The following is a 24769-nucleotide window of genomic DNA, read 5'->3' on the forward strand; positions in this document are numbered from 1 at the left end:
TGGCAAAGCTGAGACAGGATTGTCCCTTCAAAGCAGATCATACAGAGGAACAGTAGTGAGGTGATAAATTCAGAAGTGCAGGGTCCCTTCCTGATAGTCATGCCCCCTCTCTTTCTGACTTGCTCTCCATCATTGCCACACTCCCCAGTCCTTCTCCCACAACAACAGGGGTCCCTAGAAGCCAATCAGCATAAAAGGGGAGTGTGTCAGCTACTGAGAAGTGTTTTCTCAGTGGCTGACTCACCTCCTTTCACTCTGATTCACTCCAATCAGCAGGAAAGGACAAGGAAGCATGTGAGAAGATTCTTCTCAGTGGCTAACACACTCCCTTTTCATGCTGATTGGTTCGTAGGATGCTGGAGACATAGGGACCCTGCTGGAACCCTTCTCCCAAAAATGTAAGGGGTCTAAGACCCCCTGAGACTCCGGACAACTACACCCCTGCAGATGAACATTTGGCAGAGTAATGCTGGTGGCTGACATTAAGGAGTCACCTCTTCCAGAATAATAGGTGTGGGAGCCATGGCATGTATTCAGGTGTTTTTTTTTTTTTTAAATGAGTATGAGTTTTGAAGGACTTTGCATGGCATTGCTGCTAAGACATCCCCTCCAAAACACACACACACACACACACACCACACATACACACACACACACACACATGTTATGTGTTGCATATGTTAAATGCAATATTTAAACTCCTCCATCTTTGCAGTGGAAATAAAAAAGGGAGTAGTCACGATAAGGCAGTGCTCTCCTCTCCAAAAGACTTATTTTCCTGAGAAAGTGTTTTTCTGTCAAAACTAACACACAGGCACAACTTTTAATGTGGTCGTGGACTGAGAGACCAAAGACACAATCAGCAACCTCACTTTATCTCTTCCAGGACTGTATTCATTCGGATTGCAGGTTGGGGAATCATGTTTCAACAGGGCTTGTCTTGTAAGCATAACTCTCAACACATTCAAAGCTAGCACATCAAGAAGAAGATTAAGCTTCTCCATAACATGGTAGATTTGCATATCTTGAGATTTAGTTTTCCCCCCCTCTTAACACAAAGAAGCATCTGTACATGTGATTCCTCTACCCACAACCGGCAATCATAGGCCCAGCAACAGAGCAGATATACTACAAGGCACTGCTGATCATACAGTTCGACTCTGTCTTTTTTCCATATTCTCTTTGAGAGTATACTTGTCTAAACTATGGGGATCTGGGATGGACCCTTTCCACACACCTACATGATGGGGCTTGCAGGTTGATGCTGCTGCTAAAATAATTCATTCTATCCTGCCTGGCTCCATCACCAGTGCCACCCAGAAAAATATCCCGATCACACACATGTCCCTTCTGATTTAAGCAGTGCATTAGTATACTCACTAGCAATGGGGCCTTGTTCCACAGTAATGGTGAGTGGATCTGGTAACGGTGAGAAAGTTGAGCCTTTGTCTCCTTCTAGGAGGGCAGGATAGATGTAAATGTACTGCCTTCAAGGCGATTCTGACTTATGGCGACCCTATGACTATGGTTTTCATGAGGCTGAGAGGCAGCGACTGGCCCAAGGTCACCCAGTGAGCTTCATGGCTATGTGGGGATTCGAACCCTGGTCTCCCAGGTCGTAGTCCAATGCTTTAACCACTACACCACACTGTACATTTAATTAATTAATTACATGGTATCGAGTTGATAAATGTCATGTAAGTTGGCAATACTTCTTAATGGAGCAAAAGTGCATGAACTGTAATGCTGGCAGCACAATTCTATGTCTACTCAGAAGTAAAGTGAGGAGTCAAGAATGAGTCTGGATTACTGCAATGCACTCTGTGTGGGGCTGCCTTTGGGCCTGGGCCTGAAGCTCCAGCTGATGCAGAATGCAGCTGCTAAACTGCTGATGGGAGGCAGGAGGCCAACGGCATGTGACACCTCTGCTAAATATTCTGCACTGGCTGCCTGTACCTACCAGGCCAGGTTCAAGGCTCTTGTGTTGATATACAAAGCCCTGAACAACTTTGGTCCATAATGCTTTAAGGACTGCCTGAGAGCCCTTATATCGCAGCCTGTTCATTGAGATCATCTGGAGGAACACTGTTAGCTGTTCCCAGAAATCAGGCATTTAGTGTTGCCAGTTCCCATGCTGTGGAACACTCTTGCAGCAGAGATTCAGCGGGAATCCTCACTTTTGGTTTTCAGGCTTCTCTTATGCTGACAGGCCTATGCTGTTGTTTAAAACAACTCCTGAGCAGCCAATCATTTTAAAAATAATTATGTTGCTGTAGACTGCCCTGATGTTTTGCAAGAGGGTGGTCTAGAAATACTTTTATAAATAAATTCCATTGTTTTCAAGGGGACTTACTCCCTGCAAAAATGGCTAACAAGATTGCTACCTGAGTTTGCATTTCAGGATTTGTTTGAATATAGACTGGCATGCTCTGGCACAACACTAGAAACAATAAAATCGGGGGAGGGAGCAGTTTACTGATATAGAGCAATGACTGCACATGCACATACATACACACACACAAATTTGGATGCACTCACACATGCAATCATGTTTTCTTTTTTCTTTTTTGCACGTTTTAGCAATGTCTCTGTGCCGATTTCATTAGGGAAGGGGAGAAGGATATGAGCTGAAGCAACTCAAAGCTGCAGCCACCACAACCAATTTAATTCTGGAATTAATGTTAAACATCAAAATTCTGTGGAACAGACTGCCTTGGAAGGAGATGAACTCTCCTTTGCTGGGTGTTTTTAAGCAGAGGCTGAATACCCACCTATTAGGGATCCTAGAGGAGTGAATGTCCTGCATTGGGAGCAGGTTGGACTAGATGGCCTTTGTGGTCCCATCTGACTTTTATTATTCTATGAAATCTGAATTCAGGAAGGGTAAACCCACAGAAGAAGAATGGAACTGTTCACCTGAATAAACCTGCCTAAGTCTTGGGATCAGTTCTGGAGTCACTGCATGGGGCAGGCCCACCAGTAAGATCAGCCAGACTGGTGGGCATGTTGACCTCCTTTTTATGGAACTCCCTCCCAAGTGATTTATGTATTGCCCCTTCAGTACAGACTTCAAACCCCACTTATTTCAGGATGCTTTTTCTTAAAGGGTTTATAATGTCATTGGTCTGAAACTGTTTTAGTTCATTGTAATGCAATGAACAGACATGTTGCTGGCCCATGAATTGTTTTAGGCTGCTGTTTTAAATGGCCCAGCTTTCCAGCTTTCTTTTTCTTTTTTTTTAAAAAAGCAAGTCTCTAGCTCTTGTGGAACCAGAGATACAAGACAAAATGTGGAGTCAGTTTTCTGCCCATTCTGTGAGACATTAGTCTACTCCTGCCTTCCATTGTTCTTAGCCAATGAGGGACACCACAGCTGTCCTGGGAAAATCAAGAATTTTAGTCTGCCTGCCTGATGCATACGCAGAATCTTGCAGCTTAGAAAACTGCACTCACTCACTTGATCAATACATGCAGATCCACCCCTTAGCCATAGACTTTCTGGTTGAGTCAGCAAGGAGAAGCATCCTTCATCTCAATTGTCTCTGTGTCTCAGGGTATGTGTCTTAAGTGGTGAATGCAGTGGGAGTGTCTGCCTGCCATCATGGAGTATGGAATAAAGGGGTATGAGTCCGCCAAAAACTCCTTCCCCTGAACAAATACAAGCTACAAAAGCAAACCTCTCTGTAGAGAAGGTGGCAGTATTAGTATTTGCATTTTTCGGCCCTGCCCCAACCCTGTTAAATGGTACTCACTCCCAAGTAAAGTTGCATTGGAATGCTGGCTCACTCACCCTGTTGCCTCGCAGAGACTCTGTTCAGCAATTCAGGAAAGGTTAAAAAGTAGTGTTTGATACATATCCTTCTTCAAAATTACCGGCAGGCATCTGCCCAACCAAAGATCACCCTACTTCATTTCCTCCCCAGAGATGGATGTGTATGTGTGTGTGTTCTATGCCGTGGAAGGTATAACCTTCCCCCCCTTAAGACCAATAGGAATGGCTTTTCCCCCTTGAGACCAATAGGAATGGAACAGCTGCCCTCTCTAATGCTAGCACAGCTTGCTGGATCTCTACAATTCACTACATTGTTTTGTTTTATTTTATTAAAAAAGAGGCACCAGCACTCAAGTCTCCATCAAGTTCCAGCCTTTATCACGAAAGGCTGTGTTTCCCCTTTCCCTGATCTGGTAGGTGAGAATCAGTGTACTAAAGACACTTCATGCATGCTCAGACACTAATCTCTTTAGATAAGATTATTGATTGAACTGATAATATTGAATTTTTTATTTCTAAGTGTGTTATAAGTTGAAGTGGTGTGTTTATTTCACATTCCCTAATTGTTGGTACAGACAACTTCTCGGTCACAATAATGATTTTAGTTTATACTTTGCTGGTGTTTTGTTTTATGCTGGATTTTTATACTGCTGCATCAACTTGTTTTTGTTTCTGTTTTGTGTTTTATTATGTCTTTGTATTGAATGCATTTTGGACAGTCTATGGCATTCAATACAAAGACATAATAAAACACAAAATAATAAAACACAAAAAAAACAGAACTATCACTAGAAGCTAAAATGATGAAACTGAGGTTATCATAGTTTGGACACATAATGAGAAGACTTGATTCACTAGAAAAGACAATAATGCTGGGAAAAACAGAAGGGGGTAGAAAAAGAGGAAGGCCAAACAAGAGATGAATTGATTCCATAAAGGAAGCCACAGAGCTGAACTTACAAGATCTGAACAGGGTGGTTCATGACAGATGCTATTGCAGGTCACTGATTCATAGGGTCGCCATAAGTCGTAATCCACTTGAAGGCATACAACAACAAAACTGAATGCATATTTTTATTATTTTTATTATGTGTGTAAGCTCTGGTTTTAACAGTGGAAGGCAGGATATAAATCCTCTTAATAAATAAATATTCCTCAGTGTTGGAAACTAGGCATTTAAGGTTGAAAATGTAAGTTTTTGGGTTGTTTTTTTTAAATTAGATACTTCACATCCTCCCCCAGTTTTTGCTGGTAATTACTAGGCACAAAAACAAAACAATCAAACAATGCAACCATTAATATGTTTAATTTCCATAATTAGCCAATAATTTGCATAATGTGCAAATTAGACTCCCCAGATTTGTGGAACTGGAATATGGCAACCCTATGGGTGTAACCTCCATTGGCTGTGAGGGTAATATTAGGGCATAATAAGAGAGGGGGAGGAGGACAGAACGTACTTGAACATATAAACAGATATGGGAGGTCCAGATGGTTATTCTTTAAATGAAAGGAAAGTGCTTAGAGGAATTTGCTGGGGAATTAAGGAATGTGTCTGTAAAGCAGTTTTGATGAATGTGAGTTTTTATGGGGAAATGGTCAGTTAGAGTTTCAGAATACTTGTAGGGGCTTTGAGATGGCTCCTTAGAAACAAGATTATTCACATCTAAAGGCTGCTTGGATATTTGTACCTCATCGAAAGCAAATACAATTTGATGCTTTTCAGTCTGATGCCACAGAAATCCAAATGAGTTCTCCCATAATCGCAGCACAAACCGGATTACACACACACACCTTAGGCAAGGCCCCCTTTATTCAGTGCCAAAAATGAAATAAAATAAAAATTTCAAAGAAGTTAGAGGATGAAATAAATTATGCAAAACAAAGATATTTGCATGCATATGTATGCCATTTTCTGATTTGAGGATTTTGTCCTTAGGATGAAGGGCAGTGCATGGGAGACAGGAGCCATGTGGAAGAAGTGAGGCAAGGATGGGGAGAAAGAGAACAACAGTGTATGTTCCCATACTCTTTTGGTGCTTATGGAAGGACTGTAGCTTAGTGGTAAGAGCATTTGCTTTGCATGCAGAAGAAGGTCCCAGATTCAGTCCCTAGCATCTCCAGGTAGGTGCTGCCAGTCACTGTGGACAATACTGAGCTAGACTGGCCAATGGTCTGGCTCAGAATAAGGCAGGTTCCTTTGTACTGCTTCCAGCTGAACACACAGCTCATGTCAGCAATTGGCTGATGAAGCTTCTTGCAATGTGCAAAGGGGAACTCTCTGGATGAGTATCTCGTTGGATGTTCAGGTGACAGGACACATGGCTGATGGTGGTTCTTAATAAAGCTGGAAGCTGCTGCGAATGCTGAGCATTTAGGTGACATAGACATCAGTGAATGAATGAATGAATGAATCTTTATTTTTACTCTGCCCTTTTTCCAAAACTGGAACTCAGGGCGGCTTACAAATAAAAACTACACATAGGTAAAAAAAAACATACAAAAATATACAATTAAAATAGAATTAAACTATTTGCGACATTAAAACCATGAAACTAAGACAATTTAAAACATTAATAATAGGACCATAGAACACAGACCTTATGAGGCCCTATCTTAAACATCTTCTAGTCCAAAAGCCTGTCGGAATAAAAAAGTCTTTGCCTGCCGAGAATCAGTGTTTTTTTAAGAGTTCTCCCTATAGTTACAAGAGACAGTCACCTGGAAACCTGTGTTTTCTATGAAATATGAGAACCTCAGGATGTCTGGGTTCTGCACTGCATTGCAAACTTCTGTGTGCAACATAAATATCCCCTTTATAGAAGCTTCTTACAACCCTTGAATATGATTGTTTAATACATTTATATACTACCTTTCTCCCAGTACAGCCAAGGTGGTTTGTAATTTAAAATGTTGGAATAATTAACGGCACAAAATATTCTCAGGCCAACTTCAGGAGCTGATGGCATTAACAGGACTAAAGTGCATCCACAATTAACCTGTTTCCCATTGGCTGTGAATGCAGGTATGTGTCTGAATATACATGGTGGTCCAGAATTCAAATAAACTAGCCACATTAAACTAAGCTAAAAACTAAAGCTAAACTAAACTGGAGATATTTGGAATGGGGGTGACATAAGAAATGCCAAAGCAATCCCAATAGAATTGCACAATGTACAGAAATAGTACCTGTAACATGCTTAAGTCAAAAGCAATTTATCAATCTATAATGAAAGGTTTCATTAATTCCTTTTAACAGACATGTTAACAAATGAATGCAATAACATCAGATCGGGTGCTAGTGACTCGTCAGAGTTTGCTTCAGCTCCCTGGGCCGGAATCTCAAAGGAAGAATCTGTTCAGGTATCCACCCTATTACATTTGTCTTGTCAGCTTCACTTTCTAAAGAAGTTATAAGTTTGAGGATACGACCCAGGAGATGATACTCAAGGAAAATTTCATTTCAAAATCAATAGAGTCTGCTTGAAGAGGTGCTTGGTCTATGTCCAGCCGAATCAATAATATTCACAAACCTAATATGCAAACTGATCTAGGGTTTTGGCACCTGAAAAAAATCACCAACTCTGACAAAATGTGTGGATGCAACGAGGCCACAATGGACTTTCCCATAAAAGTTATAGAAGCCCACATGAGACATGGGAGAAAATCCTGTTTTATAAGATTTGTTAGAAATAGCCAATTGTGTTTCATCACAAACTGTGACTATGGTTCATACCTGGAAATTGACATCTGATCAAGACCAAGTGACAATCTCAAGAAGCTGGGATGCCCAGGCCAGGGAGCACATACCACTGTCTCCTGATAAGAACGATTAATGGCTTGGGGAGAGAGGGGGAAGGTTGTAGCTCAGTGGTAGAGCATCCGCTTTGTATACCGAAGGTCCCAGGTTCAATCCCCAGCATTTCCAGGTAGGGCTAGTAAACAATCCTGCCTGAAATCCGGAAGAGCCACTGACAGTCAGTATAGACAATACTGAGCTGGATGGACCAATGGCAGGTTCTTAGGTTCCTATGAGAGAACCACTGGGGCAGCCCCTCCTCCACCTTCCCTGGAGCTGTTTAAGACCTGAGTACCCCAAACAGAAGACATAAGCCAGGATGCCCAGGTCAGGTAGCATACATATCATGGGCTCCTGATAGAACTGTCAGAGGTCTGAGAGAACTGTTGGGGCAGACTTCTCCTACCTGTCATGACCCTGGATTTGGATTCCTCACCTTCAGGGGAGAAGGGTGAGGACTCTGAAATAGTCCTCTGAGTCTGAAGATGGCAATGCTGCATCCTCAGGGCGGGCAAGGGGTTACTGGCACCACAGGCTCATCTGGTGGAAGTGTTCTGGGGCTGGTCCTGCATACCCTTTCTGCTTCACCCAGAAGTACTTCCACCAGATGAGCCTATAGATGCCCCTCCGGCTTGACGATGCCGTGTTGTCATCCTCAGACTCAGGAGAGCATCATGCCAGAGGCCCCAACGAAAGCAGAGTTGAAGACTGATGGAGAGGATTCCAGCCCTTTAAGTGAAAAGGAAGCCTCCAGTGCAGGTGGGCCCAGCAATAGGGATGCAGCAGTGGCTGCTATTATAAGGCCCCATTTGCTCTATACATTCAAAGCAGTGTCACTCCACTCTAAACTGTCTCTGGCTCCATTGCACCTGAGGGCAGCAGGCTAGCTTAGGGGGAGCAGGCCAGGCGGTGTGGCACACCAGTCGCCATCACTCTCCACCACTCTCAGCCTCCCAGTGTCTGCCGCATGAGGCAACTGCCTTACTCTGCCTAATGGCAGGGCTGGCCCTGCATGCAATGGCAGTCAGAAGAGGATAATGGGAAAAGCTGGGATAAACTGAGCAGCCTAATCCTTTCCCATTACATTCTCACTGGCACTCAGCCACAGGTCTATTCCGTTTCCCTTTGTGTGGATTTTTTGAAAAGCCTGCATTGTATGCATTTCGTGTGCAGTTTTTATGTAAAATACAGACTTTTTAATGTAAAGCACACACTGTTCAGTGTATTAATCCATCAAGTATGCATTTTGTAACCATCATTTGTGTAAAATATGTATTTTGGGGTGTACTTTTTGTGCACTGAAACTGGGGATGGGTGACTGTCAATTTTGGTTTCTCTGATTCTCATTTTTCCATTCTTAAATTTAGTTGAATGAATGAATAATTTTATTATACGGTCACAGACCTATCAAACAAAAAAAAATTTAACAGACAGCATAAAAACGTTAAAAGCGTACCGTATTAGTGTAACAATATTATCATAAAATCACTTTAAAAGGGGGGCATTCTTTTGCTTCGCCTAGACTAAATTAAAAAATTTAGCAACAGATTCTGTCGTTATCTTATCGGTATCAGACATAAGGAATTGTAAATACCAAATTTAGTTCTCTACATTTCCACATCAGATCACATTTTTTAAAAAGTCCTCATGAAAATTCATCAGCATTTTAGTGTGAATTTCTCCTCATATATATGTGTTTATATGCAAGTTTGCCTAATACACGCTTTTTAACAAAGAAATTTCCTCTAATGTAATGCATTTCTGTATGCGACTTTCACAAATATATGTCTTTTTATGCAAACTTTACCCTTGGTTATTCATTTTTGTACGAGATAGTTTGCTGGAGAACTATACTGCAAAATTTGGAGAAGTGTGAATTTCAAAGGGCAATTCTGTTTCACTTTGTGTTTTGTTTTGGAAAGTGTGAATTAGGTAGATTTGCCTTCAAATGCAAACTGAATCTAATTTCTCCCCTATCCCTAACTGAAACCTAACTGGAAAAGTGTATCATCCAACTGGGAATTACATTCAAAATCACAAGCAAATTTAGGAGCATCACATCAGCTCTGTCCATTGTGAAAAGTGGACCAAATTCTTTCCCCCTAGGGAGAAGGAAGACTGTGATGGTATAGTTAATGGCAATTCAAATGTCCACAGCTAAAATAGTGGCTCCTGTGAAATGAATGGTGACAAGACCTTTCAGAAATAGGCTTTAAGTGCATGACAAATTTGATGTCTAGAGCCATCCATTCTTATTGTACTTCAGGGTAGGTCCAACCTTTTAAAGGGGATCTCTTAACATTACATTGTTCTTTAATTGTTCTATTCTTCCATCACAGCCTTTAGCCAGACGAAGGAATAGGATGAAGTAGTCAAGAACCTACTACTTGCAAGTAATGCCTGCAGCAGCCTATATCTAGTTTAGTGGATCTTTAGCAAAAGAGAGATGTTCAGGAAAACCTACATTGCCCCCCAGCAAATGCTACACTTTGCCCAGACTCCCCATTATCTCATGCACTGTTGGAGTGACATAAGTTTCAGACATAAACACAGGAAGTTTATACATAGTTTCAACCTTACACATTTATATGTGTCTGTCTATATGTTTAAGTTTGGAACATCTGTGATAACAGATTTGTACGCCTTAAAGAGAAAGGTGATTGTCAGTTCTGTGGCCTGACATTTGCACAATTTAGATATAATTTTAAAGATCTACTGCTTGTTTCCCAAGTTAACACACACACACCATCTGATTGTATTCCAACACAGGAAGGCGTATCTTTCCCCACCACCACTGCTGTGGGTCTAAGGAGGAAACAGTTGCATCAGGCAAATTAACTCTTCCTCTAGATCCACAGATCCAATAAAACATTATTGCTTTGAGGTAAAAAATGAAAGGATCAGAAGATCTGATTATGAAACTTCTGTGTTCCATCTATTTGGAGTAGGAATGGGTAAAAATTTAGATTCAGTTCACATCTCAAGCCAAATATACCAAATCTGCACTGTTAGCATGTTGGGGTTTTTTTGTGGGTTTTTTTGGCCCTTACGTTATTTTACATCTCTGTCCATTGAACCTTCTGTTGTAATTCTAATTTTATCTGTTCTAATTTTATCGGGATAAGCCATAGCTTAGTCTTAGAGTGCATGATTTGCATGCAGAAAGTCCCAGCTTCAATTCCTGGCAGATCCAAAGGAGCTGGTGTTGCTTGCATTAACATTCATCCCACAGGGGTCCATGCAGTGGGATGGAACCACCCTCCCAACACATTGTTGCTGCTTGCAGGGCAAGCTCCAGGCATGCGGGGACCCTTGGGCATCAGCTTGCCCTGGCCCCCCGGTGGGTGTGGTTGTGTGCGCGCACATGCGTACACACACACGTGGCCCTCCCGCGCCCCCATGGCCCCCCTACCTGTCTAGTCTTTACCATTGCCCTTAATGAAGATGGTGGCCACAGTTTCCCTAAGGGGAATGAAGCCTCCACCGCCATCTTTGTTGATGGCACACGTGTGTGCTACGCACGCGCATCTCTGCCATCACCTAAGATGGCGGCAGCGGCTTCAGTACCTTAGGAAAACTGCAGCTGCCATCTTCATTAAGGGCAATGCTAAAAAGCCAACTGACAGGTAAGTGGGGGGCGTGGGGGGCACAGATTGTGGAAGGGGAGCGGAGGGCCCCTCAGGGGCTCCTGTAGCTCCGGAGCCCTCAGGCCAGTGCCCAACCTGGCCACCCTTTAGAACCGGCCCTGGCTGCTTGCCTGGGACTGGAAGCAGAGGTGAGGTCAAGGCCACATGGTTAGATTGGCATGAGCACCACTGCCAATCTGGCAGTCCAATCAGTGCAACCACATGGCCCCAACCTCAGAGAATGGGCAAGAAATTTGATTCAATTTGCATTTCAAGACAAATCTATCAAATTTACATTTTCCAAAACAATATGAGAACCAAAACAGCCATTCTTCAATATTAGCTCTTATTTGAATTTTGCAATGCAGTTTGCCAGCTAAACAATGTTTACAAAAATGCATATGTCAGGGGAAAGTGTGCTTAAAAATGAATACATGAGTAAAATAACATACAAAAATGCATTACATGATGAGAAATTACTTGCAAAAATCTATCCATTAGTGAAAACCACATAGAAAAATGTGTTTATCAGGAGAAATTCATACTAAAATGCTGGAGAATTTTCATGAGGATTTTCTTTATTAACAAAATTGCAAATTGCTGCAGAAATGTGGAGGACTGAATTTAAGATTGGAAAAAATGAGAAATTGGGAGAGCTGAAATGGGCAGAACCTTCCATCCCTAATTTAGGCCTATTCCAGGCACAGTGGCAGGAGATGTTATAAAGATGGGATGGGGTGGCAGAGGGAAAATGAGACCAGATGGAGAGAAAGGATCAAAACGCGCATGTGGGGGGGGGGAGAGAAATTGCAAAGCAAGATGAAGTCAAGGACAGAGGAGCCAATTAAAGGAAAGGTCAGCTCAGTTGCTTTATCAGGAACACCAAAGAAGTATGTCCAACACAGATATGTAATGAGAATACAGTGTTACAAATACGATGTAATGGCTAAGTGACTGAGCTGTGCACTAGGAAGTTCCTGGTTCAAATTTCACCTCTGCTGTGAACTTATTAGGTGGCTTTTCTAAGAATAGATACTTTGTATCAGCCCCAGTCCCACATCTGTTCTGTGGAGATAATAATGTAGACCTACCATGCAATGCCTTCTATGGATTAGAGCAGTGGTGAGGAGCTTAGAGCCCACAGACCCAGTTAGGACTGCTAGATCTCCCCATTTGTCCCATAGTGTCGTTGTGGACAAGCCAGACCCACCCGCTGTACACCTGATGTCGTATATGATGTCAGGTGTAGGGCAGGTAAAGAGGCAGCTGGGCGAAAAGGGAGTTTGCAGGCACCTCAAGCAAAGCCCCATGCATAGCGTTTTCCAAGTTCCAATGATGAGCTGATTGACAGGGCTCGGGAAGTGCTTTGTGCGGGGCTTTGTGCATGGGGTTATAATAATTCGTCCACTTTATTTGTGAATTGCATGAACAAGATGCTACAGTGCCCAGGAATATTTAGGAGACGTCATGGCTATTTAAAGTGATAGCATAGTGCTTTCAAATGTACATTGTGGATGAGACCTAAGATGCAATGCATTTAAAGAAATTTAAACATTGTAATAGAATCATAGAGTTGGAAGGGACCTCAAAGGTCATCTAGCAGTGTTGCAAGTTTTTTAAGGACTCAGAGTACAGGGTGGATGACTCATATTTGTCTATAATTTGCATATGATGATTTATATGCATAGATGGCTGTGGCTGGGGTCTCACCAACAATGCCTTTTGCAGCATACCCAGGTGGTCTATAGGTAAAGGGGGGAAATTAAGAGGAGGAGCCCCTGTGCTATCCCCTAACAACAGCCCAGTCCTTTAGGCCCCATCTGCACTGTGCATCTAAAGCACTATTATACCACTTTAAACCATTACGGCTCCCCCACACATAATCCTGGGAACTGTAGTTTGTAAGGGTGCTTAGGGTTGTTAGGGCCCCTATTTCCCTTGAAGATCGACAGCTCCCTGAGAAGAGGGATTGATTGTTAATCTTATCTAGGAATTGTAGTTTTGTGAGGGAAATAAGGGTCTCCTAAAGGGTCTCTTTAGAAAATGAAACTGAACAGTCTTCTGCCACCCTTTTGCTATATCTCTGCCCCTTGGGTGGGGAAAGAGTTTCTTTGTCCTTTTCTTTTTTTACAAACACTGCTTCTAAATGCTTGCGTTTGCATGTGATGTGTAGCTAACCATCTAGGAAAAAAATGTACTTAATGGTAAGGAGTGCTATTAGGCCCAGCTGCTATGAAATCACAAAGACAAATAATGGATTTTTTTATTTTTTTAAAAGGAAGTGTATTTGGAAGGATAAGATTTCTTCCTTGGCAATAAAAGCTACAATATGTGACCTTGGTTGCAGAGAACAATCTGTGGGTGGAATGGAAGGAGAGACAGAGAGAGAGAGAGAGAGTTGGAAAGTCCTTTTTAAAAGGAATGTTAAGAGAAGACAATGCAGTGAAGGAGCATAGTTCTCGACTAACAAATCCCATCATACAAGCATTGCCATTTGTTCTTCTGATTTTACTTTAAAGATCTTTGAATTTGTAGTTCACCCAATGCCACAATCAAATAAAATGTAGTGAGCAATGGCCACATTGTTTCTTGAAAAAATTGGGGTGGGAGAATGTGAGTCACTGATCTATATCATACACGGCACACTAGCTCTTCCCCAAGCTAGCCCAAGGGTAAATGCTAGACATATGGCTTCACTCCGATACAACAGACAGTATGCATTTCATTTTTCTGTTAAGATACCCTATCTTTGTCTCGCGTTAACAGCATGCTTAGATTAAAGGGGGGAAAAAGTAAGAGAGAGAAAGGAAATTCAGTGGGAATCAGCTGCACGAAGAATCTTAGGGTGTGCAGATAAGAACAGAGCATTCTGAACTGGATAAAGGATACCAGAATAGCCACTAGCTAGTGGTTCACTATACAACATCTCTAAGAGTGAAACTAGACATGACATTAATTCCAAGTGGATATACTTGACTTAATTCTTACATATTTCTTACATATTGCATTTTATTGTATTACAATTCCATAGAATGGAAATGTAAGCAATAAAAGAAGCAATAAAATACAATTAAAGGCCAATATGAATATTTGATGCAATAGATGTATTGTTGCCCATCTTCATCCACAAACCCACAGACATGTTGCGGACCACCTCATTGGAGTTCGTAGACCACAGTTTGCAAACCCTGCTCTAGTTAAGGATGGGGGGAAATTCAAGTTTGCATTTAAAGGCAAAATTGCATTTTCTGAAACAATATGCAAACCGAACATTCAAATTTCTCCAAATTTGGCAATGCCGTTCTCCAGCCAAATAATGTTCACAAAAATACATATACTAGGGTAAAGTGTGTATAGAAATGCATACATTAGGACTGGAGAAAAAAGTGGGCAGAGCAACAGATGTGACCCTTACTCTCCAGCCACATAAAAGTCAGAGGTTTATGGTCTGGGGAGACAGGATGTGACCTAGAAAGAGTACTAAGGGCTGGATAGAGGAGCCTTCTGCCTCAGGGCCTGAGGTTCCCTTCAGTTTAAGATTCAGTTTGGCTCCCCCTGCAAAGGCAGCTATCCAAAGAGCCCAGTACAAAACCTGCCTATTCAGCTTAGAAATTGGGTTGTTGCAGGTGGTGCGTGGGAGTGGGAGTGCAGTTTGGGAACCTCTGATTTAAGGCAATATTAGCTTCTTTATTGGTGGCAACAAGGCAGATTATAGCAAAGTACTGAAAATCAGAAGAGGAAGCAACCATAAAGGAGGGATATACTTATATTTGACAAATTGCTCTATCGGAGAAACTAACTAAACAGATCAAAGCAATGAGACACACGGGATATGAAGATGACTTTGTAGTTTAATAGTATGGTTTTCTGCAATGGGCATGAGATCAGACAAATTTGCCATTGCTGTCTGATTCTCATAAGAGTATGAGATCCTTGCTGGACCTGACCAAAGGTCCATTGAGTCCAGAATCCTGTATTCCAAACTGGCTAGTCAGTTGTCTCTTGGAACATCGCAAGCAGAACATGAGGAAGATAGCCCTCTCACACTGTTATGTTCCAGTAATTGCTAATTTAAAGACATGCTGCCTCTGATCCTGGAGGTTCCATACAGACATCATAACTGGTAACCACTCATAGACATATAAGAACATTTTTTTAAAAAACCTGCTGGATCAGGGCAAAGATCCATCTAGTCCTGTTCTCACAGTGGCCAACCAGATAAGAACATAAGAACATAAGAAGAGCCTGCTGGATCAGGCCAGTGGCCCATCTAGTCCAGCATCCTGTTCTCACAGTGGCCAACCAGATCCCTATGGGAAGCCTGTGAGCAGGACCCGAGTGCAACAGAACTCTCCTGAATTGTGATTCTCGGCACCTGGTGTTCATAGTACACTTTGGAACTCTCTGCTGGAATAGAATGGAAATATTATCATTCTGTTTAGAAGGAAAGGATCATTTACCTGTATCTGTACTGAGGTTCTGATGCGTTTTGCATTGTTAGTATTATTGTTAAAACTAAATGAATAGGCTTTTTAAAAATAATAATAAAAAAGAGTCTCAATTCACATCCAGACCTCACTGGAGCTCTGCGTACTACTGAAACATCTGGCCTGCCTTACTGTGCCCCATCAGCTTCTCCTCAGGAACAGGACAGGGCACTATAATTGGAAGAAACTGACCCTTCTGTCACAGTTTAACTACTCAGATTGTGAACGAATGTTGTGGTTCCTTCTGTCTTATCCAAAGTCAGGGAAAGAACAGAGACCAAAATGCATTTTTTTCCATATAGTGCCTGTTGTTAGAAAAGCAAATATGAATCTCTTGGTGAAGGTATACAACTGCTGAAGAATTTAAAAGAAATCCTGAAGTGGACCTCAGAAACTTCTTAATGCATCACTACTGTTGATAATGGGCTTTTAGAGACATGGGGCATAAAGCTAGATTCCCTATTTACATAAGGTATTATTTCCTGTTAGAAACTTGAGCTTCATTTGTTTCTGACATTGCACTTTTTAAAAAATACGGACATGAAGAAGCACAATAACCAAGGCATTTTATTTTCATCAACAATGAGATCTATTTTTTTTTTCATCTTAACTGAGTGTCGCACATGAGTCGTGGCCTTATCGTTTTGTTTAGTTTAAATCCTTGGGGAACTTATATAATTATTTTTAGACAAACAAAAATAAGCACTTCTTCACACAGACTTAAACTATGGAATTTGCTTCTGCAAGAAGTAGTGATGGCTGGCAACTTTGACATCTTTGAAATGGGATTAAACAAATGCGTGGGGGAGAAGGTTATTAATGGCTACTGTTCGTTATGGCTATGTTGAACCTCCAGTATCAAAGACAGTGTGCCTCAAAATACAAGTTACCGGAGATTACGCATGGGAGAATGTTACTGGCCTCATGCCTGTTTAGGAGCTTTCCATAGGAATATGGTTGGGCATTGTGAGAAGAGAATGCTGGACTAGATAGGCCTTTGGTCTGCTCCAACTGGGCTCTTTTTATGTTCATGCTTTGGATATTGATGTGCCATTCTATAACCAGCTTACAAGCAAAAACAAATTATAAATAAGTACAATGTGCACAATAAAACAGATCTAGGTCCAGCATGGTCTAGTGGTTAAAGTGTGGGGTGCCAGGGTTCAAATGGCCACTGATCCATAAAACTTACTTGGTGACCTTGGGCCAGTCACTGTTTTAAGTCTAACCTACCTCACAGGGTTGATCTGAGGAAAAAAATGAACAGGGGGAGAACCATGCACATCACCTTGACATCCCTGGGGCAAAAACAGGATATGCAGTAAATGTAGGCACAAATATAATAATCATATAAAAATGGGAGAGGGATTTCAAACATAGAACAATGGCAGATTATCAGCCTTCTCTGTGAGTGAGACAGTTGGGCTTAACCAGTGGGAGTGAGCAGCACAGGAGTGCTCCCAGTAGCACCAGGTGGTTTGATGTAGCCCCTGTTTTCGTTTCCCACGATGATCCTAATATACTCAACCCAGGTCCCTAAAAAAGTATAGTTGAGGGCGGGTATGAACAGTCAGCCCTGCCAAGGCACTGGCTATACCAACAGCTGCCCAATGACACCAGGTGCTGTCGCCAGCCCTGAAGAAGCTATTGTGGGAGTGAATTGCTGCTCATTTAGCTCTCAAATAATCATGACATCCTACTGGGTATTTTGCACAGGCTAACTTTTTATAAGGAAAGTGTGCTGTAGCTGGAATCCCCTGTTATGGAAACTCTGGATCTAATTTCCCTCTAATCTGAATGTCACTTCTATTGTACATTCTGTGCTGTATAATTAATGGCTTTGCTTATTCAAGCACATAACCAAGGGATGTTTAAAAACCTCCGTTTTTACTTAGCTCCATTCTGTGTGGGCTTTCCTTTTAAAGATGTCAGTCTCTACTTTTCCCAGAATCATAATCCTGCTGTATTTTGTGCTGTCTTTTGGTTACATCTGATTTCAGGTTGCAAACGGCCCCAAACGTGTGTAAAATAGATTTATGAGAGAAGGATGTTGCTGCTAACCCTTTTGTACTGATGAACACCAGGGAGTCACGCTTATCTGGCACAAAGATCTTTCTTCATTTAATGCCCACAGCTTGAAACAGTCAATCATGCCCAGCATGCACCTGAAACATTTCAGGTTTGGTTTTTATTATTATTTGTGGTTTGTATGTGTGTGCAGCCTCTGTGCCATTGGCTGCCACTATGAGTCAATAGCTATTTATCTACCCATCCAAGGCCATAATCAGAGGCACTGTTATCCTTGCAGGATGAATAGCCATTTTGCACCAATCCCAGGGGTCACGCACTGTCCCAATTGTAGCCGTCTGCCTGCATGGAAACAATTATAAATGGAACTGCTCCTCTGCAAAGCAAAATAATAATGATAAAAAGCCAAAGCCCTTATAGCTGTGAATTCTCTTTTAAATTATCAAAGAAGGGAAAGGATCTTTTATGAGATGCTAATATACACTACAAAATTCAATACATCTGTGCAACCCCCTGAAAATTCACACACTAGTAATAGTGCAATCATCACCATATCTACTCAGAAGAAAGTCCTATTGAATTGACTGAGGCTTACCCCAAGGTAAGTGGGGGGATAGGACTGCAGCCTAAGTCTCACCGAGTTTGAAGGGAATTGTTCTCTAGTAACTGGGTTTAGGAGTACAGCCTAGGTTTCAGTAAAGATGAGGGTTGTATTTGAATTTTTTAAGGCCTGCATTGTACTAGGGTATGACCTTGCTAAAGTTAAGCACTTTAAGTTGGATTTATTTCAAAAGTAAACATTTAACCATGAGCTTGCGTTTCTCCTGTTGAGATCAATGGGAGGTGTGGCTCAACTCTATAAATGTGTATTCAGAAAAAGTACCACTGCATTCTATGATATTTACTTCCAAGTCATTTAACAGATGGAACACTTCAATTTATACCTTGATCATATCAGTAAACACAATAACTTTAGACAGTATGTAAATCTGAGCTTCCCCAAAAGAGTGGGGAAAGTATATATATCACACATACTTGCACATACACATACATATCCATCTGTGTGGCTCTCTCTCTCTCTCTCTCTCTCTCTGTGTGTGTGTGTGTGTGTGTGTGTGAGCGAGAGAGAGAGAGAGAGAGAGAGAGACTATTATATCAGTCTGTATTTCCAAAGGGGCATGGGTACTTTGAATTCAGGTAGGCAGTGAAGGAAACACTAAGTTTGCTTTTTAACTGGTTTTATTCATAGGATGTGGGCATAACGTATAGCAAAAGCAGATAATCTTACAGCCCATTTTGTTGCTGGAGAATCCCCTCTGTTTAGCAACAGCTCCAAACTCCTGAAGGTCAAGGCTCAGCCCCTCAAGGCCTCCCCTTCTCAAGGTATGTGGTGGGATCCCTTCGAACAGGGGCACTTTTAGTCTTAAATACTGTTTCACTACTCTAGTCACCGTAATTCAAATTCCATTCTCGTGACCTTGACAGCATTATTACAAGGCTATAGGCTCACTTAGGCAGGAGCGTCAATTAGCCAATAGAGAGAGCTGGTTGCTCCCATGCTGATCACATGCACTTAAGATGCTTGACAACTATCCTGTGCCATGTCTCTGTGACCCTGAGACTAAGACCAAACTCCTCCCACTTAGTCTCATGCATCCCTACACGGAATTAACTCCTTAAAGGATGTACCAATAAAGAGAATCTAACTGCAGTGGCATAGCTACATATAAAAGCATACTATTTAGAAGATTCAGATCCCAACATAGACCTCGGGTGGGGTATTAAAGGGACAATTGCTAGACACCACCTGTCTCCTTGAAATCACAACTGTCTTCTGTGTATTTTCCAATACACAACCAATGAGTTTCAAGCAAATAGGTCTTCTTTAAAGCCATTCCTTAAAAATACATATAAAATTATTAGCAGCAATAATCACTTACATTGATTTTTTTCTTCAAACATGCATGATACATCAGTAAAGAATAATGCATAAAATAAAACATTCCATTACAAATCCTAGTTAATATTACTATATAAACAAACATTGCTAAAATATAGGGGGTACAAACTTCACACAGACACTCACTCACTCACACATTAGCACAGAGGGGAGAAATCATGTAAACTGTGAGACTAAACACCCATGAAATAGAATGGAAGGAGTATAGCCTGTGACCTTTGTATGTAGAGCTCAAAATATATACAAGGTAAGTGCAGTAACCAAATCACAGAAGCAGCAATTGGCCATAACCCAGCCTTCATAGCTTTGCTCTGCTAATTTAACACTCGTAGTGTGAGATAAAACCTTGATCCTGATTGAGTCCTAGACAAATGCAGTCAAAGAAATAAAACCATATGCCATATGTGGTTCTTTTCTTGTTCCAAAATATGAAGATATTTGTGTCATGAGGCGAAGCTCATATTCTTGATGCTGGGAAGGGCCAGAGTAGGTGTGACTAAGAAACCACTGATGAAATGGGCTAGTATGGGAAGTTTGCCTCAGTGCCAATACTGGCAAATGAAATGTTTGGGGATTTGTGATCCTGGATCTTTCCATTAAGTACTGAGCAACTGTTGTGGTGGCATCTAACTTCCAAGGAAAAACAGAACAATGAATCAGAGTACGGCTGAATTCTTCGTCTCCTGTTTTGTGCTCATTACGAAATGAAATCTCCCCTGATTTTGCACAGACAGCACTTGGACTTTTTCCTGAAGGTAATGAGTGTTTAATAACATGCTCATCATTAAATGCAACATTCTTCACTTGCATTTTAGTATTGTGTTACTTCTCATCTCTGCTTTGTTTGATTGACATCAGTCACCGGGGGGAAAATTGTATTATGTAACAAGTATCTCCTGAGTCAGCTAATGATTTGATAGCTGAGACTAGTCCCGTTTTGTTGTCCCATTTTTTCCCTTCTTCAAATCCAAAAGTTTACAATAAATCACTGGTTTGATGTATCAAACAATGTCAGGATTCCTTTACAAAACATTGATGGGTGTTAGCAAATGGGATAACATCTCTTCAGATCATGGTGTCCTAAATGGCTTCTTTTCTTTTCTTTTTAAGATGACTAATAACAATACTTGCACCAATTTAGTGTCTATCCAGGTCCAAAAGCACAATTCAGTACCAAATATCGTCATTCTGCTGAAATACTCCTTGTAAAACTCCTTATAGATATAATTGTTGTCAGAGTGCTTCACTCATTGTTTCATTAATTCATTCATTCAGTGTTCAGAAATCTTTACTGCTAGGGATGGGGGAGAAATTTGATTCACTTTGCATTTAAAGCCAAATCTATCAAATGCACACTTTCCAAAACAATAAGAGAACCAAAACACAGCCATCCTTCAAAATTTGCACATACAAATCTCCAATACAGTGATACAGTTCTCCAAACAAAGATTGTTTATAAAATGCATATATTAGGGGAAAGTGTGCATAAAAATTAATTTGTTAGTGAAAATAACATACAAAAATGCATATTTGGATAAATTGCTGGTAAATATGTGTACATTAGTCAAAATTGCATAAACCTGTATTTATTAGGAGAAATTTACACTAAAATGCTGAAAAAATTATGAGAATTTTTTAAATAAAATTTGCAATTGTGCAGAATTGTGGAGAACTGACTTTAATATTGGAAAAATGAGAAACTGAGCAAACCTGCATGATGTCACCTCTTTTTCTTCACTCAAATGCCTACTCAAAACCCACCTTTTCCATGAAGCCTTTGGCACAACTTTGATGTTCCCATCCATCTCTGTAACTCAGCCTGCAATTATGGTTAGACAGATGTGACTATTTTATTTATTTATTTATTTTATTTATTCGATTTCTTAGTCGCTCATCTGGCTGGCTACCCAGCCACTCTGAGCGACGTACAAAGCAAAAAACATATAAAACGTCAAAAACACCAAACACTAAGCAAGAAAGCTAAACAATAACATAGAGACTAACTCAAATCGTTCCCTCTGTGCTTAATTCTTTATTGTAAGCTCCTCAAGGCAGGGAACTGGCCTCTTGCACTCTGTAATGGCGGCATGCATACTGATGCTGCACAAAAACAAATGGCCTCAACTTCCTCTTCTGCTTTATTTTTATGTCACTAAGTTTAGCATCAGGGCCATACTCAGTAGCAGAGCAACTGCTTGATGTGCAGAAGGTTCCAGGTTCAATCCCCAGGTAAGGCTGAGAAACACTCCTGCCTGGAACCCTGGAGAGCCACTGCCGGTTTGTGTAGACAATACTAAGCTAGATTGATCAATGCTCTGACTCAATATAGGACACCTTCTTATGTTCTTTTATTTTATTTATTACCATCTCTGGCTCCAACCAGTCCCCAGTTAAAAGGATCAGGTAGCAAGTGATGTGAAAGACCTCTCTGTCTGAAACTCTGGAGAGCACATGTTGTAAGACCTATCAGAAGACATAAGCAAGCACTGGAATGGAAAGGAAGGTAGGTGTAAATTTTTAAAAATAAGCAAACTGAAAAGTTTTAAAAATATGCCAGCTAGATAACACATCACTTAATTATTTTAAGGTAATAAAGAACAAGAGACAAACCGCGCTCCCCCCCCCTTAATAAGGGATGATGGAGGAAAATTAATTGCTTCCCCCCACAAAAAGCCCCCAGTTCTGTTTGTCTGCAACTTGGCAGGCTTAATCCACTCTGAGGGATCCCTATGTCAGTAAATTTCTACTTTGGCCAAAAGGATATAAGATTATAGCCATTTTTAGATTTCCCATTATAGAGAATAGGGAAACACAGAGTTTCATTTATACAGAGAAGCTTCAAATCCAAAATGCAGAATGATGAGATAGCACAATGCAAATCTGAAGCAGATCAATATTTCTTTTAAACAATTCACAGATACAGGCAAAAAGTGAATATTGGGGGCTCTGAACATCCCTTATATATACATATATACACACAATATGCATGCATGTATTCATTTTTGTTGGTTAGCAAATTCTGAAGGATAAAAAAGTTAATTTACATTTTGCACCTTATTTAAAAGGTCAATTAAATAATTCTAAATTTATTTTCTTATATATATGTAAATTAGAAATTGGCTTGTGAATATTTCATACCGATATGAGTTGGTTACTCTCAGTTTCCATGGATATTAATAAGCAAGATCAGGATCTCAGACAGCAAGAGGATATTGGAACAAGGTTAAACATGATCTTCAACAGAGTCATCCCCCGAGATCCATGGTTTTTCAATTTGCAAGATTTTACAACTGTGGGAGAGTTGGATGCATTTCAAGTGCTGTTACTGTTGGTAAAAAAAAAGCATTTGCAGCTGCCAAAAGGACCTGTTTTAGGGATCTGAAAAGTTGGCAGATGAGCATCAGAGTGCAATGGAATGAATACACCAGTGAAATAAAAGGTAATCTGTTCCAAAGGTAAGAAATGCTGAAAAGATATTTATGAGAACCTTCACTTTGTTCTTCGATGTGTGTATGTTTCATTGGCACTTACTATAAGGTATGTTTATAGCAGTTCACCTTTTAAGTCCTGATTCCACAAAGTGCTTAAGCACATGTTTCCCTGTAAAGTGTAAAACCAGAAATTGGCATTTCCATGCTATTCCGAAGTGATGTTCCTAGGTGATTATTAGGGGGAGGGGAGGCTAAGGAACCAAATGGCTGATCCAGATTCATACTAGATGCTCTGAGCAACGGTTGAAAGAGCTGGATATGCTTAGTCTGGAGAAGAGAAGATTGTGGGGGGAAACACCACAGCTGTCTTCAAATATATGAAGGGCCCCCAAAATGGAGAAGACTAGCTGGTCCAGAAGGCAAGACTAGAAATAATGGCTGGAAATTGCAAGAAATCAGATTTCCCAGGAATGTTAGGAGAAACTCCCAACTGGTAAAAGCTGTTTGACAGTGGAACAGCCTCCCTAGGGAGGTGGTGGGACTCTCTTTGACTGGAAGGATATATGCAGAGGCTGGACAAACATCAGTCTGGAAACCAGTTGCAAGATTCCTGCACTGAGCAGGATGTTTGACTAGATTACCTCCAAGACCCATTTTAACTCTGAGAACATAAGGGTCTGCTGGATCAGGTCAATGGGCCATTTTGTCCAGCAGTTCTGGACAGTTCTCACAGTGACCAACCAGATGACTATGGGCGCCCCAAAAACAGGACCTGAGGGCCACAGCACTCTTCTCCCACCCTTGTTTGTGATTCCCAGCAACTGGCATTCAGAAGCATACTGCCTCCATGCAATATCATGATGTGTTCACAACATCCCTAAAAACACTGTGAGTGACCACCAGTCAGGGATTGTGCCAGTGATGACACGCATCCGGAGGGAGCCAATGAACTCAGGACAATGGAATATATCCTCCCAGCCCAGCCACCTGCATCATAACATCATCAGCATCTCCAAAGCGTCACCAGTTCATTAGCCCCAGTGGCACAGCCAGCAATAGCCCTGCTGTTGTAGACATTCCTGCAGGCAAAAATTCAAATCCCTTTGTGCTACACAGACATGTACACCATTTTGGAACTCAGCACACACCGAGGGAAGAAAGGAGAGCAGCACAGAGTTCACATGGCTCCCTGAGTGAGGGGAGCCTGCACAGGACACACACACACACACACACGAGGTCTCTGGGGATAAAGGTCTCAGTCCCACCCAGGGAAGGAAAGCCGCTTTTGCCAAGCAGTCAAGGGGAGTGGAAAGGAAATGCAACATGGGCAGTCACAAACACATGCCAGCAGCAGTAGCCTCCGGGGCCTAGGCATAGGGCTAGAAAGTGGCAGGCAGGAGTTTGAGCCCCACTGAGCAAAGGGAAGGGTGTAATATGGTGTAACAACATAATAATGAAAATCCGAGCTGAAATGCACACTGATCACTGTCCCTTAAGAACATAAGAACAAGAGCCTGCTGCAAGAGGCCAATGGCCCATCTAGTCCAGCATCCTGTGCTTACAGTGGCCAGCCAGATGACTATGGGAAGCCCACAAGCAGGACCTGAGTGCGATAACCCTCCCTCCGCCTGTGATACCCAGCAGCTGGTACTCAGGGGCATGTCGT

This window comes from Rhineura floridana, chromosome 13 (genome assembly GCF_030035675.1).
Source record: "Rhineura floridana isolate rRhiFlo1 chromosome 13, rRhiFlo1.hap2, whole genome shotgun sequence".
In the NCBI taxonomy this organism is placed as follows: Eukaryota; Metazoa; Chordata; class Lepidosauria; order Squamata; family Rhineuridae; genus Rhineura; species Rhineura floridana.